General features: G+C 33.7%; 1 pseudogene; it reads left to right on the top strand.

Annotated features, from left to right (window-relative positions):
- The first annotated feature begins 2,629 nt into the window (after positions 1 to 2,629).
- Positions 2,630 to 18,922, top strand: part of LOC122332230 — a 62,571-nt pseudogene continuing 46,278 nt past the window's right edge.

Here is an 18,922-nt window from a genome sequence, read left to right as displayed (position 1 = left end):
GGAGTTTGGCCTGAGACATGCTGCGTGGCTGACTAAAGCGTGGTGTCGTGAGTCTAGAGAGAAGTACGTGGCAGGCTGCTCTCAGGCCTGCTCTGGCAGCGCACTGCATACTCAAGTTCCTGTAACGCACAGTACAGCCGGGGACTGAGGAACCGTCGCGAAAGAGTCGAAAATCTGCGTGAACGCAGAGGTCATAGCAAACGAATGCCATTGGTCAGCACAGGGAGGTGGACTTTTTAAGGTTCATAGTTCATATTTTGTCTCATCAAAATAACGATTCAGATTTTTTCAAGTATTATTTACTATTCTTTTAAGAACATGTAATTCTCATTGTAACCTGCAGATGTCAGCAAAAATACAAATAACTCATACATCGGTAGTGGACCAAAACGTAATTTTTCCTTTGTCATCATCCAAGCTTTGGGTGAACTTTATATAAACGTGTAAGAAAAGCTTTTACATTCCATGTGTTGTAACTAGGTTTTCGCTATTTTAATCACATTTTGGTCTTTATTAGTTTATTTCAATAATGAGGTACAGCAGTTCTTAAAGAGGGGCTCAGCAAACTTACAGATGAGACCAAATCAAATCAAATTCAAATTCAAACTTTATTTACATCTACACTGGACAATTTTGCACTAGTCACTTTACATTGGACAATTCACAACAACCACTTTATACTTTGTACTTTATATTTTATATTTATATATTTTTTTATACTTTATATATATATATTTTATATTATATATATAAATTTTAAATTTATATATATACTTTTTTTCTTTCTTTTTTTCTTCTCTTATATACTCTTTTATATATTTTCAAAAAAGTTGTTTCCTATTCCTTTAATTTTTAAATCTTATTTATAATTCCTGCACTTTTTCTTCTTTCTTTTTCCTTTCTTACGTTTTTAGCGGCTGGTGGCTGTAAAAGCATTTCACTGCATGTCGTACCATGTATGTATGTGTATGTGACAAATAAAATTTTAATTTCAAATCAATATTTACGTATTTACTTGACCTAAAATATTTATCTTTAATTAAAATTTTATAAAACACACAAAACATATAAATGTTCAACACTACAATAACATATTTTAATTTTTGTTCATTATTTCTAACATACTAACATGGAGGTGCTTGAACAGGGGACAGAAAAAGATCACTGCTGTAGAGTGAACAAAAAAAATTCTAAAAGCAATTATAGCAAAATATTAAAGTGCAGTATCTCAATATGAGATAATGTCAAATTCTATTATAAGGCTACAGAATATAGTAATGTCAAACTGTTTGACATGTCATGTTAGGTTTTCAAATTGCATCACTGATACATCACAATATTTGCACATAATTATCATAAGCCAATAATTATTGTAAAAATAATTATTCTTATAAGAATAAATGCAGTCTTCAATAAAAATGACAATAATAATGGGTTTTTTTACTTTCATTTTCAAAAAAACAGTAAAGTTTTACATTTTTATGTGACAAGTGTTATGTGACAAAGTTATTATAAACTACAATATTCTGATAAATAATTTAAAAATTAGTCTATCTTAAGAAAGGCAATACAGATGATCTGTGAAGAACAAAGGATGTTTTGTTCTACAATGTATTTCTTTTATGTTTCATGAATTATATTAAACATTCTTGAAAAAGAATTTCAAACTAAATCTTCCTGTGACATGTCCACATGTGCTCTGAATAGCTGATGTTTTTATAGGTGTGTTTTAGTGTGTAAGCGCTTTGGGCTCATGGCAGAGGTGTTGAACCCTGGTTGGCATTGACCTCTAGAAGTCGTATCCGTGCTGTTAGAGAATGTTTTCCAGGTTCTGTTGCCTCAGAATCCTGATCCCCTGATCCCAGTGCTGACCTCTAGATCCTCCCGCTGCGCTGCTTCAGCTGTGGTTTGTGATCCCTCAACCAGGCCCGTCCTGTGAGAGAATAACTTCTGATGTCACATGCTGAAGGTTCTGGAATATGGGTAATGCAGTGATGGTTACTTCAAGTAGCATCTGCATTAATACAATATTTTAAATGCAAATGAGTATTATGATAATATTTCAAATATTAACAGCAAAACAAATTGAGAGAAACAGAAGAGAAACAGAAGGTCGTTAAGTGACATTTTTGGTATAAAGGGATATATATATATATATATAAATATATATATATAAAATATATATTATAATCTCAAATGAAAGATGAGCTCTTTCTGCTGGCAAAAGTACAGTAATTCATGAGTGTAATGTATTCTAAGAAACAACTGTATTTTTTTTCTGAATATTAGAAGAAGTATTTTATGATTTAAAATTGTATATGAGTGTTTAAAAAATAATAAATAAACACAGGTGTTTTATTTATGCACTTAGACTTACGTCATAGCTCTGTTGCTGGTCCTTTAGTTAGGTGTTTGCTTGTTCCTCAGCAATGTGAACATTAAAATGTGACTTCATTACAAAATTACATTCATTTGACTCTGACATCTGTCTAATAAAGTGTTTTCCTTTGAATTAGGTCCTTTGAATAGATGCAGTAAATCAGGCTGAAGTAACGAGTTTACGCTCATTTGTAAGTCATCCTGAAGGAGTTCAGTCAGCCCCTCAACTGCCTTTGCTTGTTTCTGTATGCGTCTCGTTCCTCTCAAAGGACATTCCCTTCACTGCTTCCACAGGAAAACGGTGTCCTGAGGGCATTTGGATCTCGGCTGGTGTCTAAGGTGGATCAAGGGAGTCTTTTCCCTGCTGTCATTTGCTGCTGCGGTTTCAGTCGCTTTCCACGCGCGTTAGTATGGACGCAGATTAGTTAGTTTTAATAAGGCTTTACGGGTGTTATTTAGCTGCAGGGATCTTTCTTAAAGGCGTATGAAGATGGACGTGTTATTTTATTTCATTCTAATTAATGGAATTTATGCAGCATCCCCTTCTGAAAGGAAACTGATGCCGCACATGTGAGTAACTGGCTTTGGTTTGATATTGCGCGCGCTTCTAAAATATTATTATTATTATGAATATTATTATGCGAATTTACGACTCACGTTTCGAAAACCTTTTGTTTACTTTGGAAACTCTTCTTGACCCATGTTTACTCGTATTTTGGTGAACGGAAGGTTCTCAGAATACTTTGCTAACGTTCTGGTAAGGTTACAGTATTCTTAAATACACTGAAGTTGTCTGGTCTTTAGGTTAATAGCGTTTTAAAAAAAACGTTAACTCGACAATTTTTCATGGAACGTTTTTTCTGAAACATTTTAAACATTATTACTTCCCAGTTAACAGGGAACATTCTCAGAACTTTGGCTAACGTTCTGGAAAGGTATTTTCAAAGTTATGAACAAACGTTTTTCCAGTAACTAGTAGAACGTATTAAAGTTATCCGGTCTTTAATCGTTTCCTAAACGATTAAAAAGTTTGGCTATTTATACTGGACGTTTTGAATGGTCAGACAATATTAATAAATAATGTTTTTAGAACTTATAGGGAACTTTAGCAAAACATGTTTGTTAGCTGGATAATTGTTTTGGAATGTTTGGAAACGTAATGTTCACATAACGTTTGCTATATGGAAAAAAAAGTTCCGTTCACATAATCATAATCAAAAATTTTTTTTTTTTTTTTTTTTTTTTTAAACTGGATGTTTTGAATATCTGGAGAACATTCAGAAATAATATTTAACACAGACAAAGCCCTTACTTTCACGTTTCTGTGACACTATCTGCCAGTAACCCAGACATAAGTATGTTTGAGAATCCTAAGTATGTTTGAGGATATAATTTTTTTTACAGAGTGACGAATATATCAGTTTGGGAACTTAAGCTGTGTAAATCATGTGTATCTTGTCATCTGTTAGTGCAGAGATGATTTAGATGATTTATTGGCATTTACTTACTATATTAATGCTGACATGGAGCATCTAAGTATTTGAAAGTCTTACAGCTTGTTCCCATGTTCTGAGTTTATTAAATTGCATGGAAGGATGGTTGAAAATTCCAGATGACTAATTTATAAATGTTTGTGATAATCTATGTTTGAATTGGTGTGACCTATAGTGATTAATATCTGGGCTTGGAACCAAAATGTCAAAACATTGTAGGTTCTTTTTCAAAATGTCTCATTTCAGGTTGCTCGACGAGGACTGAACCTGCAGGTGAACAGAAGTGTGTTTTTTATCTCCAGGCCTAATGTGTGTGCTGTGCAGGAGGTGAAGCTTGTGGCCCAGATGCAGCCATGTGTTCAGGCCTTCACACGGATGGTTAAAGCCTGGAAACAGGGATGTCTAGGACAGTCATGGTGCATGGGCTACGAGAGGAGGTGGGACTTTTCACACAATGACAAAACTGACTACATAAATCATCTTTATGTAAAAATAAACTTATTGTCAGTTAAGTGAAAATGAACCGCTTCTCTTGTAATTTTGCAGTATATAGCATGCGTACTACGAAAGCACACTTTCCACATAAATTAATTCTTGCGTATGTAGGAGAAACAGAAATACTGCCCAAAGTAAAAATGTTTGTAATGCAAAACTGTAATAAAAATGTAAAATAAGCATCTCTGATGCATACTACAATGATGTAATGATTTTTATTCTTACCTAGTTTTGATGTTTTGAAAAAATAGTATACAGTATATGTGTTGCTGTTTGCATTTGTTAAAATCCTTATCCCTAAAGTCATGCCGCAACAATGTAGTGTAGTTTTGTTTGAAATGCTTACTGTTGCACTCATTTCAACATACTTCAAAAAATAGTATGCACTGTATGCTGTATAGTTTGCATTTGTTCGAATCCTTGTCCATAATGCAAAGTGTAGTAGTTTAGAAATGGTTATTGTTGCATTATCTTTCACATACTTCAAAAAACAGTATGCTGTATACACTATATGCTGTTCAGTTTGCAGTTTTCTTTTATCATTTTGTTTATCTATAAAGGCATGAGAAAACCGTGAATACTTCAGAAACATTTATTTTTGCATAATCTTTCACATATTTTAAAAAGTGCAGTGTGCATTATTCTTTTCAGATCTTTATCCATAATGTGCAACACCTCATGTAGGGTAGTATTGTTTGAAATGTGTAATTAGTTTAACAGTTTAACATACTTTAAAAATAGAATACACCATATGCTGTGCAGTTTGCATTTGTTCAAATCCAAGGCACGAGGCAGCAATTAATGTGTAATAATTTGTAATATTTATCATTGCATACTCTTTTACGTACTGTAAAATTAGTATACAGTTTATGCATTGCAGGTCGCATTTGTTTAAATCCTTACCTGTAATGTCATGTGGCAACAATGTAGCAAAGTATTTTTATTTTTTTTGTTGCATACTGTGTTTCACATACTTGAAAAAGTATGCAGTATATAGTGTATGCTGTTCAGAGTGCAGTATGCATCTGTTCAGACCCATATCCTTAATGTCATTCAGAAACCGTTAGTATAATACTTTTAAAAATATGTATTGTTACATACTTTTCCACATACAAAAAAAATAGTATGCAGTATACACTATATTCTATATTTTTGATGATGCCTTGTGCACTCCACACTATTCCCTTCTGAAACATCAAAAAAGGCTTTTTTCTTCTCATGGGCTACCTTTGTTCTCTAATCAGACTCTTTTAAGTGTAAGGTGTAGTTACAGCCTTGATGAAAGCAGCAATTTGACAGGCATCTCCAGAGGGTCTTGCATACCGACAAGGCAGAAGGCAGACGCCCTGTGCTCACACTTTGACAATCCTCCCCTCACATCGGCTCCGTATACTTAGCATGTGAGAGACCCAGGCTCCCTGCAATTAGGTGCTATAAACAAAGGGCACAGGGTTACGACTGGAGCCAAGATGCAGGACTGTAAACTACAGGGAGTGGGAAACTCTGAATCTCACGTTCACAGAAAGGATTATTAAAGGGTGGATAAGAGAGATGTGTAAGCTGATTATAGGCTCATATGTTTGTGTTTTCACACATCGAAGCTCATCCACAAACATTAGTCATGACCTGATCTCTTATTCACTCACTAACCACAAACACACATATTACAAACGCACACCTTTAATAGCTCACAGAGAGGATGAGGCTGATGACAGACTTGTGTGTACTAATAAAGAATGTTTACAGGTCTTAATCTTTAGCTAAATGGAAAAACTAAGTAAAACCATGGATATTTTCATTCTTTCTTTCTTTTCCTCACTTTCTTTCTTTTTTTAACAGTAAACTGGTTTCTTTTATGGTGCATGTAGTGTGTAACAAATACTATTCAATGTACTATTCAATATGCACTTTTGACTTCTTTTAAAAAACCTGCTTTTTATTTTTAGATATAATGATCAACACTTAAAAAAGTTTTATGCAAACATTTAAAATTGCACATATAGCAAAGTTAAGTTTTACATTACATTAACTTTTAAATGTAATTACAACATTTTGGTTCATTGTTCATTGTCTGGCTCATTGTCTGTCATAATTAAGACATCACTAACATGCTCATTTTTAAAAATGTTTAGTTAAATCGAAGTTGCCAAGTCCATAGATTTCCTTGCAGAAATACCTTTTTTTAGGATTTAGGATTTTTAGGGTTTTTAGGACAAGGCTTACACAAAAATTAACATTAACCCATTAATTACTTACTCTCAAGCCATACTAGATGATTTTCTTCTTTCAAATGAAAATTATATTAAAACTATTCTGGCTCTTCTAAGCTTTATAATGACAATATATGGTGCTCAGATTTTGAAGCAAAATAAAGTACACCCATCCATCAAAGAAATAGACAAGATTTGAAAGATAAGACTTCTTATAAGAAGACTTCTGATAAGAATTCTTATTTTGTGTGTGTGTGTTTACTCATTGTACCATATAGTCTTATGAAAAGTAATTTTTGCTGTTAAAGAGTGAATGTGTAAGACAATATTAAGAAAGATTTCTTCCTTTCTGTTTTTCCCACAGAACAGCTTACTATACTGCATACAGACAGGTGTATCGACAGGAGCACCAGACGGTTCACAAGTGCTGTCCAGGATGGTCACAGCTCAACGGGGAGGCTGGATGCCTGTATCGTAAGTCTTCTTTAAATGCCATGCTATGCAAAACCACAATATTTACTGAAAAAGTGCACAAATGCCCTTGTGTAAAGCATGTGCCTTAGAGTGTCAATTCCTGAAATCTCTATTTATAATGATTTTGAGGCCTTTTTGGCCAGTAGATGCCTGATTATGCAGCTGTATAAGTTACAGATCAAGTTAGTGATTTCATGTTACAGGTAATTAAATTTACTGTGGTGTAAAAGTGTCCAGATTACACAGAGGGAATAGAGAATGTTTCAGCTCTAACATGAAGGTCCATGTAATGATTTAACATGTTTGCGACAGTTAAACCATGAAGTAGTCTTGAAGTAGTACTTTCCGTTGTCCTCGCTGTTCACTGTGAAATTAGGAAATTAGTATCAAGATTTGCTGTAATGCTTTTGCTTGTGGATTCTGTATAACTTTATGAGTAATGGTACTGAAAAAACATGCTTGTCTCAGCAACAAAGCTCTGATCTCGGTTTATTTCAGCAGCTCATCCCGTCTGCTGTCTGTTCTAGGTGGGGTTCCACCATTTTCATTGTTCTGGTAATAAGAAGGCCCCTCTGGTTTTTCTTTTCTGAAGAGTTTTCCTGTGCCTAAATGGACTAGTTGGGAATGCTTTGTTAGGATTTTATAGGAATGTCATAATCTGCATACTTCCACAAGCACCCCTGATGAAGAGTAGCCTAGCTATGGACCCTTATTAGACCATGATGTACTCACAGCAGGTAAAATCCAAACAGTGATATACCAAGATGCTTTGTCCAGTTTATTGAGAAGTTGAAAAGGGACAGTGCACCCAAAAATATAAATTTACTGTTAATTTCCTCACCCCACACCCACACAGTTGATTTTTTCCTGAAACCATAATCCTTGGCGTTTCATTAAATGCATTCATTAAATATAAATGGAATAATCTGTTTGTGGTTAGTTACTCAAACCACACTGACACCTGACAGTCACCTGATGTCCAATGCGTTGTGATCAGCAATACCTCCAGCATTTACCGGAAATGTTACGGCCCTTATCATAATGTGATACTGCTTCCCGGCACTGTGACACCAAAACAATAATACACATTACAATCGGGGCATTTGTTGCATCCAGAGAGACATAATAACTCATTATCATGACGTAGTACTGTCTTTAATTGTCCCTTTGCATTGCATTGTGTAAACCTAACTCCATGTCTACATTTGTGGTTCTGAGAAATGACAAAAGACAACAGCACTACTGTTCACTAGTAAGTAGCAGATATTTTTAATAAGAAAACATAACTTACTTAAAGGTTGTGAGTTAGAAGACTGTTGGATATGCAGTGGCAGTGAAGTGTGTGGCAGAAAAGGCAGTTTGGATCTTGTTAAGGAGTCAAAGGTTGTCTCTGAGGTGTTGCTGTCATTCGGTAATCTGCTTGATAAAAGGAAGCGTGCAGTGATGGCTTTTCTTTGTTTTCCCACTAAATGCTAATTGGTTTAATATAGCAGTTCTCAACCTTTTTGTCTCTGATGACCTCTGTCATCCCAGACGATATTCAATTTGTTTTTATAGGTTATATTTACGACAATATTGAATTTAAATGGAAAAATAAATGGAAAACTAACTCCATGTCTACATTTGTGGTTCTGAGAAATGACAAAAGACAACAGCACTACTGTTCACTAGTAAGTAGCAGATATTTTTAATAAAAAAACATAACTTACTTAAAAGTTTGAGTGAGTAAGCGCCAGATTGTCCTTGCAGAATTACACCATAGTCTCTTCACGCAGCCAGCATAGGCTGCTGCCAGGTTCAGGAAAAGGCACTGCACGTACTCTAATATTTGGGTTGAACTGTTCTGGACCAGTGTTGTAAATACAACAACCACTGATTTGTAGTTGTGTCCTCTTTTAGAAGCACAAAGTAGTTTCACTTTTCAACACTACAGCGAGAATAATAGTTCCGCCTTCTTTATTTGTGTATATTTTTGGGCGTTGTTATAAAATAAACCCACTCTGTGACATAGATAAGTAGGGGCATGTTTAAATGAGCCTTTTAGGGGGGTGTAGGCAAGTCATAACTTTTATAAAGAATGTCTTTTTGGTTTTGAGACAGGTATCTTATCTATGCACTAACAGCTTGTAACAAAAAGTTAAAAACTTAAAATCACATCATATGACCCCTTTAATAATATATTTGTGTATACGTATATATTGAATTGATCCAGTTTATTGAAGACTTTCCTATTTGCCTGAGGCTTGGCAAATAATGTTCAGTTTCAGACAGAGACTGATCATTTTGCTTTATAAGACTTCATATCATCATATCGTCAAAGCCATTCATTTTTGATTCTCAAAAAGACTTGCATTTTATAAATTGTCATTGTGGTTTCAGCCAATAATCTTCTTATGATTCAACTGAAGAAAAAACAAGTCACTGACACCTGAATGACCTGAGGATGAGTAAATTAAGGACAGATTTTAATTTTGGGTGAACTTTCACTTTAATTCAGATGTTTCAATAAATGAATGTTCTTCTGTTTTTATTTTTATTTAGAGGATTCCCAATGGTGTTTGAAGGTGAACAGAATGAGCTAACTTTTCCAGAAAGTTAATTTGGCAAAAGCTGTTTCAGAAGTCTTAGTTAGAGTTTTTTGTGCCTGCATGGTGTATTTTTAATGTTTAGTTGAGTTGATGATCATTGTGTTCATTGTCAAATCGAGCCTGGCATCTGTCCTGACTAAGATTGGGTCTGTTGTTCCCTTTTAGATGAAGAGACTAGTTCCCAGAACAGGTTTTGAGATCAACAGAATCCTTCTGTTAATCAAGTTGACATCCACAGTTTGTTTGTTTTTGGGTTTTTATCCAGGCATCATGGCGACTCGAATGGTCTCATGCCAGAATGACTGAGAGTTGCATAACAGTTTATCCTGCGAGTTGTGATTTTCTCTGCTGTCTTATTACTAGAGCCGACACAATCCTCAAAGACCCCTTTGTCTCTCTGAGAAGGTGAAACTGCTCTTTATACCTAAAAAATGTAAGCTTAGTCCCCGATCCTTTTGGTTTGTTTTTAACACACACTCAGCTTGCATTCCTGTACACTGCTTAACATCTTTTCTTATTTTGCGTCAGTTTCTGTTGCCTTTAACCCATAAACTCGGCTTTTATCTCTGCAACTTGAGGCGTGGAAGCACTTTAAGAAATGGGACAAACTAATCACTTTTTCTGAGCCACTGAACATGGACAAAACACAAGTTGATGAGTTGATACTCAAACCAGAAATCCTTGTCTGACTGGCACACATAGAGAATGTCTGTCTTCATAACCTTTCGTTCAGTGTGATTCCTGGACAGCTGGGATGGACAATCGGAAAAGACTGTTGGATATGCAGTGGCAGTGAAGTGTGTGGCAGAAAAGGCAGTTTGGATCTTGTTAAGGAGTCAAAAGGTTGTCTCTGAGGTGTTGCTGTCATTGTTAATCTGCTTGATAAAAGAAGCGTGCAGTGATGGCTTTTCTTTGTTTTCCCACTAAATGCTAATTGGTTTAATATAGCAGTTCTCAACCTTTTTGTCTCTGATGACCTCTGTCATCCCAGACGATATTCAATTTGTTTTTATAGGTTATATTTACGACAATATTGAATTTAATTATTTAAATAATTAATACAAATAACAAAACAGTTATTAACAATTCAAATAATTAAATTATGTAATTCCAGAAGTTTCAATAAGTTTTTCAGGTTTTTATTATTATTATTTTTTAATGACATATGAATTTACAGAAATAGCAGTGGCAATTTAAATGAGTTTAGAGATGTATTTAAAGATTTATATAAATATTATAAATTCTGTTTATAACAATATGCACTATTAAGGTAATTTATTATGTTAAGTACAATAATAATAATAAATATAATACATAAAATAAATTCTGTAATTTACACACATTTAAAATTAGTGCTTGATCTGTGCATATTTCTCTCCTGCTTCAGACAAGATGATCTTTTTACTGGAGAAAGCAATATTACGGATAGATGACACATATTTTAACCATAAGCAATGTTTTGAAATGAAAAACTAATGATTATTTCTGAGCTTTTCACTTTCCACAACTCCAATGGACTAAAGTACTGTGGATTATGATGTTTTTAACAGCTATTTGAATATTTTAATCTGATGGCACCCATTCACTGCAAAGGGTACATTAGTGAACAAGTGATGTAATGCTACATTTCTCCAAATCTGTTCTAATGAAGAAACAAATTAATCTGTATATTTAATGGGTAAATCTTTAGTAAATAAAATTTTGGATTGTCCTATTTCTTTACAAAGTAGACTTATGTTTAGTTTAAATAATTTTTTAACATTTTGCATTGTTTTTTCTCTACAAGCCACTAGATTAAACTTCAGAAAGCTTTTCTTTTGTCTTTCTATGCTTTCTTCTTGAGATTTACGTCACTTTGCAAAACTGGAACTAAAATAACGCACATTAAGGCACTTCAGGAAAATTGCTTTGGTTTAATTTGATCAGGCTTGCAGAGTGGGACAACAAACAAATTCTGTTTTTCATTCTAGTCTAAGTTTATGCGCAACTTAATCTTGAAGCTAATTACAGTTGGGATCTTTTGGGGTACTCTACATACACACTGAAGCCCTGTTTATTTCTTTGTTTCTCAAGTATACCATTTGACTTAATGACTCTGGTTTGTTTTAGAAGTGCCCTCTGTGCATAAGTGAGATTTCTTCCCTTTTAAAAAAATGTGCACTTGAAAATACTCATCTTTTCTTTAAGGAGCAAAAGTCAGAATTTGAAGTTGGAAGCAGAAAGTGGCCAGCTATTGTGATTGCTGCTGAAAAGTGATTTAAAACAGAACTGACCACTAATAGCAGCAATTATGAGCAATGCAGGTCTTTGTCGGGGAAGGAAACGTCCTGAAGAAGTACCAGGAATGTGCCTAACTGCTGTCCTGGGTGGTCTGTTGTAATAAAGGCAGTAACTGTCCATGGCACAATTGGTCATTAAAGCTAAGTGAAGCTCACAACAATCCTTGTGGATTTCATTTAATAGACTCGAGTTGAAGGTATTTCAGGGTTTATAAAGATTCATATCATGTTTTGTCTTGATTATCGTGAGTTCCAGCACATCTTATGTAATAATGTGTTATGTAATAATATGAGCAATGCCAAAGCTTTATTTATATTCAGATATAAGGAAATTCAAAAGGAAATTAAGAGTTTATTTACAAAAAACCCAATCTCCATAATATCTGAAGATGTGATTGAAGAGGAGTTCAACAGTTTCCAGGACTGAGGGTAATCCCTTTAAAGGAAGCAACAACACTTGTGGAATCTGTCCACTACTGCAAGTATGCAAGTATTATCTTCAGAAGGAGGTAAATCGGTCATAATGTTGACTCCTTGGTGTGACCATGGGCAGTTGGGAACTGGTAATGGGCAGCGCTTTCCAGCTGGCAGATGACATGGACTCTTGGACAAAGCATACTCCTTACATCCTTCGACATACCTTCTCACATCCCTGGCCATAGCATGCCACCAGAAGCGATCTGATAGCAGCAAAGAGGGTGGCATTGGCCCCTGGGTTATCAGTGCCCTGCTGTGTCCGTGGAATGTACTGGTAATTTGGGGGGCAGACTGCCGAACCAACAGAATCTGGATCAGGGACAAATGGTGGAGATTTCTTTTTCGCTTAGATGGAATAGGTAGTAAGTGGATTCATTTTTTCAAGAACAGGTTGAATAGCAAGGAGTTTTATGATAAATGGGACATTTTAGATGCATATGGCCACCAGCTCCACAGTACAAACACAGACCCAAGGTCAGCCTCCTCTGTCTCTCAGCGGAAGACAGTCTCCCGGAGTGCTGGTGAATTCTGGATGACAAAGTGCATTAACATGGGTATTATCGGTGACATGGCAGGATTGCATGTGGGAAGAACAGCATATCAAGAGTCGGATGAATTCCTCTAATCAAATTGAATCATTGTAGGCAGCCAATTGGAGATAAATTCAGGGTTCCCACCCTTGTCAATATGTCGTCATCAGAGACTTCTTGTTCTATTAAATCTTGTTCTATTGTCTTAAAAATTCAATACAATGATTTTTGCTTTTTGAAAACAATATTCATGTTTTGACATAACATAAAGATAATGACAACATTCACATTTAAAAATATGTAATAGTGGTGTAATTTCACATGCTGACATAATTAAGTGTATTATTTATATACTTATATTTGTTAGGATTTATTGTAAAATGTTAAATATTTATTAATTTGTAAAAAAATATTAAATGTTAAATATTTTAAACAAGCTTTTCATTTAAATTTTTTTTTTTTTTGCTTTTGTAAACATTTCTAAATGGTTTAATTTATTTTAAATATACTCTATATACATATATAAAATAACTGCCAAGTCTGCCTTATCCTGCCAAGTATTTTTTTTATTTTTATTTTTATTATCTTGTTCTGTTGTATTTTCAGTATTTGCAATAATAATAATAATAAAAATAACAATAATAATAATACTTTTTTATAGTTTTAGTTTACATAGACAGCAATAATGTATTTGTCTTGGTGATTTCTGTTATCATGAAAAGATATTCATGCAGCTCATGCAGAGTGCATACGTGCATAAGAGTGTTTTTTCTTCAGGTGTTAACAGGGTAATAGTACCAGAGAAACAGCTGCTAAAGCCACATGTTTTCATGTCTCATGTCAGCCTCCCAGGTGTAAAGGAGTATGATCAGTGTCTGTGTCTTTGTGTCTGTGTGTCTCTGACAGCTGCGTGCAGTTTTGGCGTGTGTTTTTAATGGGAGGTCGGTGCACAGAAGGGTCTGCTCAACTCTGCCACTGTTCGGCTGGATTCAGTGGTCCGAGCTGCCAGTATGGTAAGTAAATTTCAATGAGATATATATATATATATATATATATATATATATATATATATATATATATATATATATATATATATATATATATATATATATTTTTTATTATTATATTGCAACTATTAGGCTACTATTTACTATTTATTTTTATTTAATGCACAAGGTTTACATTTTTAAATCCTTGAATCCACTTGGAATCAGAAGCTTTCCTGTATGCCCTTTAGAAAATGTGTGTATTTATATTGTTTTTGCAGCATTTACGTGAGGAAAAAACTCCAGTCAAGTTACAATTCAGTTATATTTATTTATTTAACACTATTAATGACATAATATTTTTCATGCATTATTTTTATTAATACAAATTTACTACTATTATTATTATTATTATTATTATTATTATTATTAACTACAACAAGGAAAGGAAAGGAAGGACAAAACAACAGTATAAAAAAACCTTTGTGTATGCAAATATAATGTGTAGTTATTTAGTTTTTACAGCATTTGTTTAAAAAAATTGTTTCCAACCTACAGAGCATTTTCTCAGGCTGTCTCTAATGTATTGAAAGCCAAGAATTTTATCTGTAACAGCAGTCATAGCCAGTGAGAGAGGATGCTAATAATGGAGGATGTTGTTTTTGGTGATAATCTACACACGACAGGAAATTCTTCACAAATCTCATCCTACATTTTCAATTGCTGTACTCTTCTCTTTGTTTAATAGAATGATAACACATTCAATGGAATCATGGGTAATCAAAGTGGTGCAGACAGATTCAGTTAATTACACAGCTTTCAGCAAGATTATGAGCATCTAAGTTGTTGTTTACGTATTGGCTTTCAGAGACCCTGGATGCAGTCAGTGTAGTTGGAAGTGGTGTGACCTAGTGGCTTTCGTCTGTTTTTCTGTAATTGTTTCAACAAGTTTGTTTGCTGAAACTGACAGTGTCTTGAAAAACAGGGTCAGATGTGCACAGCTGGTAACCATTGGTCATTTATTCTGGGCAGTTTCTTATGTGTGTGTCGTTAAGAGTGATGCTGATTGTTTGGTTGGGATATACAAACACATACGAAAACACTAACAGCCACAATCAAAAAAAAGAAAGAAAGCCTAGTTTACCCCATATATCTTCTGTAATGCCAAACTGACACTGAAAAAAGAGACAATCTGGAAGAAAATACGAGTCTCACGAATGTTGAGGATTATTTATTCTTGCTGCTGTTATATTAATATATAATAGATGAAATATCTTATTGTATAAAATGATACAACACAATATATTGTATAATAATTTATGCAGTGTCTTCTATTGTTATCATTTTTAGATATTTCATGCGGGCATATTTATTTTTAGTAAATACCGTTTTAGTATTTATATTAAACATAATGCATGATACGTTATTGTATAAATAGTAATACAATACTGCTGTATAATATTTTTATACAGCATCTTTCATGCATTATTATTATTATTATCATTATTATATTACTTTGCTTTAAGCAAAGCATTAACCAAAACATTCCTAACACCTAACATTTTATTTATGGCATTGATCTTGTAGTTTCAGCAGTGAGGACAAAGGCTGTGTTTGAGATTGTGTGCTTTCTGTTCCTCCCTTCATCACCAGATGAGTAAAACCCCACCAGAGAAGCTTTTGAATGCTTTTCAAGCTCTTAAATACCTGTTACTCTTAAACAACTGATGTGAGGCTAATGTGTGTTTTATTGGTCTCTTTTTAAAGCTACTGAACTTGGCACAGGCAAGGTTAACTCATCAAAGCATGTCAAAATGATTTTGCATGACTTTATGTATGACTAGAATGGATCAGACGGCCCAACTAAAAGTATACATATTTATAATTGCATGGTTTGCATGCTTGTTTTATTTCAGCATTTAATGGTTCATACTAAAAATTGCACAATTTGATTTCAGAAACAACATCATAGCTACTAAATGGTTACTTAGGGACGATAAAGACGATAAAGTCAAAGGTTTGTGGTGGCTGTGCTTTAAAATGTAATTTTATGATCTTAATTTAAGAGGTGAAGGACTTTGATAGAAAAGAAAATTGGTAGTATTCAGTTTTGAGTATCTCTTTACAGTAGTTTCAGTTTTGTTTACCCTGCCTCCTTTAAATGTTTGAAAATGATTTGAAAACATTTGCTAGATACTTAGAAAAGTAATCAAATGTGATTAGATACATAACAAAAGTAATTGAAATAGTTGAACTACTTATTACATTAAATAGGATTAAAATTTGTTAATTGCATGATTTTTCTGCACAAATAACATTGTTATGCACAAAATGCAATAAAATGTGGTGTATTGTGTACTTTTATTTTAAAACTAATGCTATATGAACAAACACTTTACAAACTTTTTTGCAGCAGTGTCCTCTTACATAGTAGCAGTTAAAATATTTATTGTAAATCTTAATTAAGCAAACTTTGAAAAAGAAACTGAACAGTATTTAGATTTTTACCTTTGATTCACCACATGTGCAACTGTACCTGAGTGCATTAACAACAGCTTTGCTTTTGCTTTATGGCAGATAGCAGACTTAAGTGCATTAACTGTTTTTCAAATGGACCATTGACTAACTGAGATTGTAGGTAGTGTCAATGATCCATTTGAGAGACAGGCGGTGGAAATGAACTTGTAAGTCTGCAGTCTGCCATAAAGCAAGAAGAAGAAGAAAAGGTGCCAATGTGAATGCGCTCAGGACAGTTAGATATGGCAGTGAACTATTAGAATTTGATTGAGTCTAGGTTGCTGCAGGGCGTCTGAGATTTTGAACCTGTGCTGAGGGTCTGTTGAAGTTAATGGAGGAGGACGTCTAGATTGTTACTGGTTTGTCAGTTTTACACCAGGTCATTCAAGTCATCAACTGGACATCTGACCACTGAGACCCTGAGCTATAAATACAGCTTTCAAACTCTGCAGGATACCAGTAAACACTGACTCTAGTAAGCTACTGGAGATCATGTTGTTAGGGCCCATTTCATATTTTAAGGATCTTTTTCCATGTACCCGATGGAATTTAGGTATAAAGTATCCTTCTAATATCCTTCTAATATTCTCTTTTGCTGCTCAAGAAATATTTCATTATCTTTTTGTGTTTTTGAGGTTACATGTCAGTTAGATGTAGTTTGAAAAGAACCAAATTAGCACTGCTAAAGTTAGAAGGAAATATTTTAGAGAATAAAACAAAATTGATGGGCTAAGTAAACTATAAACACCCAAAAATCTCTATGATATATCAGTAGCTATCTTTGTGCAATTATTATACAATGGTTTTCAAAAAACCGTTATTTTGTAATCACAAATGTTTGGTAACTAATAATAGCATTTTGTCATTTAAATATTTGGAATCCTAAATAAATATAGATATTATATGTTTATTTAATGGTAAGTGTCTGGATGTTGAATCTGCTCTTTCAGCAGATTCAAGTAGTGTGTTTTTTCTTTCATTTTTTTTTGGTCAATTGAACTTATGTTGGAAGTTTGATTGACAGGTGATTTGTCCAATCATAACACCAAATCTGCCATTTTTCTACAAAAAAACTAACAAAACGGATTAATATTAGTTATGTTTCCATCCAAAGATTTTAATTACATTTATGTGCATAACTGAAATATTGCATATGCGAATAAAGCACTGTTTTCATCCAAGAAGTCAAAAAGAACAAAAACGTCACTTCCTAGAAAGCTGTGGCATTAAATATAAGAATATAGGAGGCACTGGAATATAATTTTATAATTTTTATTTAATTTAGATTTGTTATAGGCAAATTAGCCTACTTCCACCTAAGAATGAACTGATGAAATGCAATAAAAGTGGTCAATGCTTTTGAAGGCAGATGCTGCTGTTTGGGAACGGTGATGTAAGACAGAAATACTTTTTATTAAGACAGTTATACAGAAGTAGTTAGACAACAGACTTTACTCGTTCATTTCAGAATGACCATAACAACATATAGATACTGTGTAAATATGATCATTCAAGTTATCCCATCTCAAAACGCCAAGTCACATGACTTTTCGATGTTCATGCAGGAATTTATTTGGTAAAGGTGTTACCACATTTTTTCTAATGTGGTAAAAAGTTTATCTTTCTCAAATGTGCGTATAAATTTTGAATGTGCATTTTTAGATTTTTTTGCAAATCTTGGTGTTTACATTTTTTATATTCCACATTCCAAAATGCACATAAAAATAGGTGGATGGAAACTTAGCTATTGCTATCCTTGACCCTTGAGGAGTTTTCTAAGCTCTGTTCTCTAGTTGGCTCACATTTTCTGATGGAATCCAAACTTTGGCTGTTGTAGGTAGAAACAAGCTGCTTTCTTGTGGAGACCAGATTAGACAAGGAAACCCCAGGGTCTCAGTGGAAACATGTTTATCAAATGTTTAGCACACAGTACAGACAAGAAAATATGCTGGAATGATAAATATTCCCAAGTATTTTCTTGGAACGTGATGACTGTGACAACGATGCTAAACCATTTGAGAAGAGAGTTGAACTTTTCAGTTCAGTTATCTCAGGTAAATACTTCAAACAGGTGTTGGATTTATGCCAACCAAAGTTTTTGAGTGATAAAGCTGGCATGTATTATCATTATGTTAAAAATATGAAGGAATCATGCATGTTTTATTTAATGCATTTTATTCACGGCAAGGTTATAATTAACTAAAAGTAAAGTTGTATATACCGTTTATTCAACATAATATGTGATTTTCAATTAGATTTATTTGATATAATCAAATGTGTAATAAAATCTTACATTAAAAAAAGACAAATACAAAAAAATGAACAGAAAATCGTTTTATCATATATCAATCAATCAATCAATCATTTTATTTATATAGCGCTTTTAACAACACAGGTTGCATCAAAGCACTGTACAGTATAATGACAGGGATGTATAATGACGAGAGTGACCAATTTCTTATTAAATGCAGAGACGGTCTCTGTAGTCAATTCA

The sequence above is a fragment of the Puntigrus tetrazona genome, unplaced genomic scaffold, assembly GCF_018831695.1.
Source record: "Puntigrus tetrazona isolate hp1 unplaced genomic scaffold, ASM1883169v1 S000000007, whole genome shotgun sequence".
Taxonomy (NCBI): domain Eukaryota; kingdom Metazoa; phylum Chordata; class Actinopteri; order Cypriniformes; family Cyprinidae; genus Puntigrus; species Puntigrus tetrazona.
Note: the sequence above shows the minus strand (reverse complement) of the source record. Positions and strands in the feature narration are given on the sequence as shown.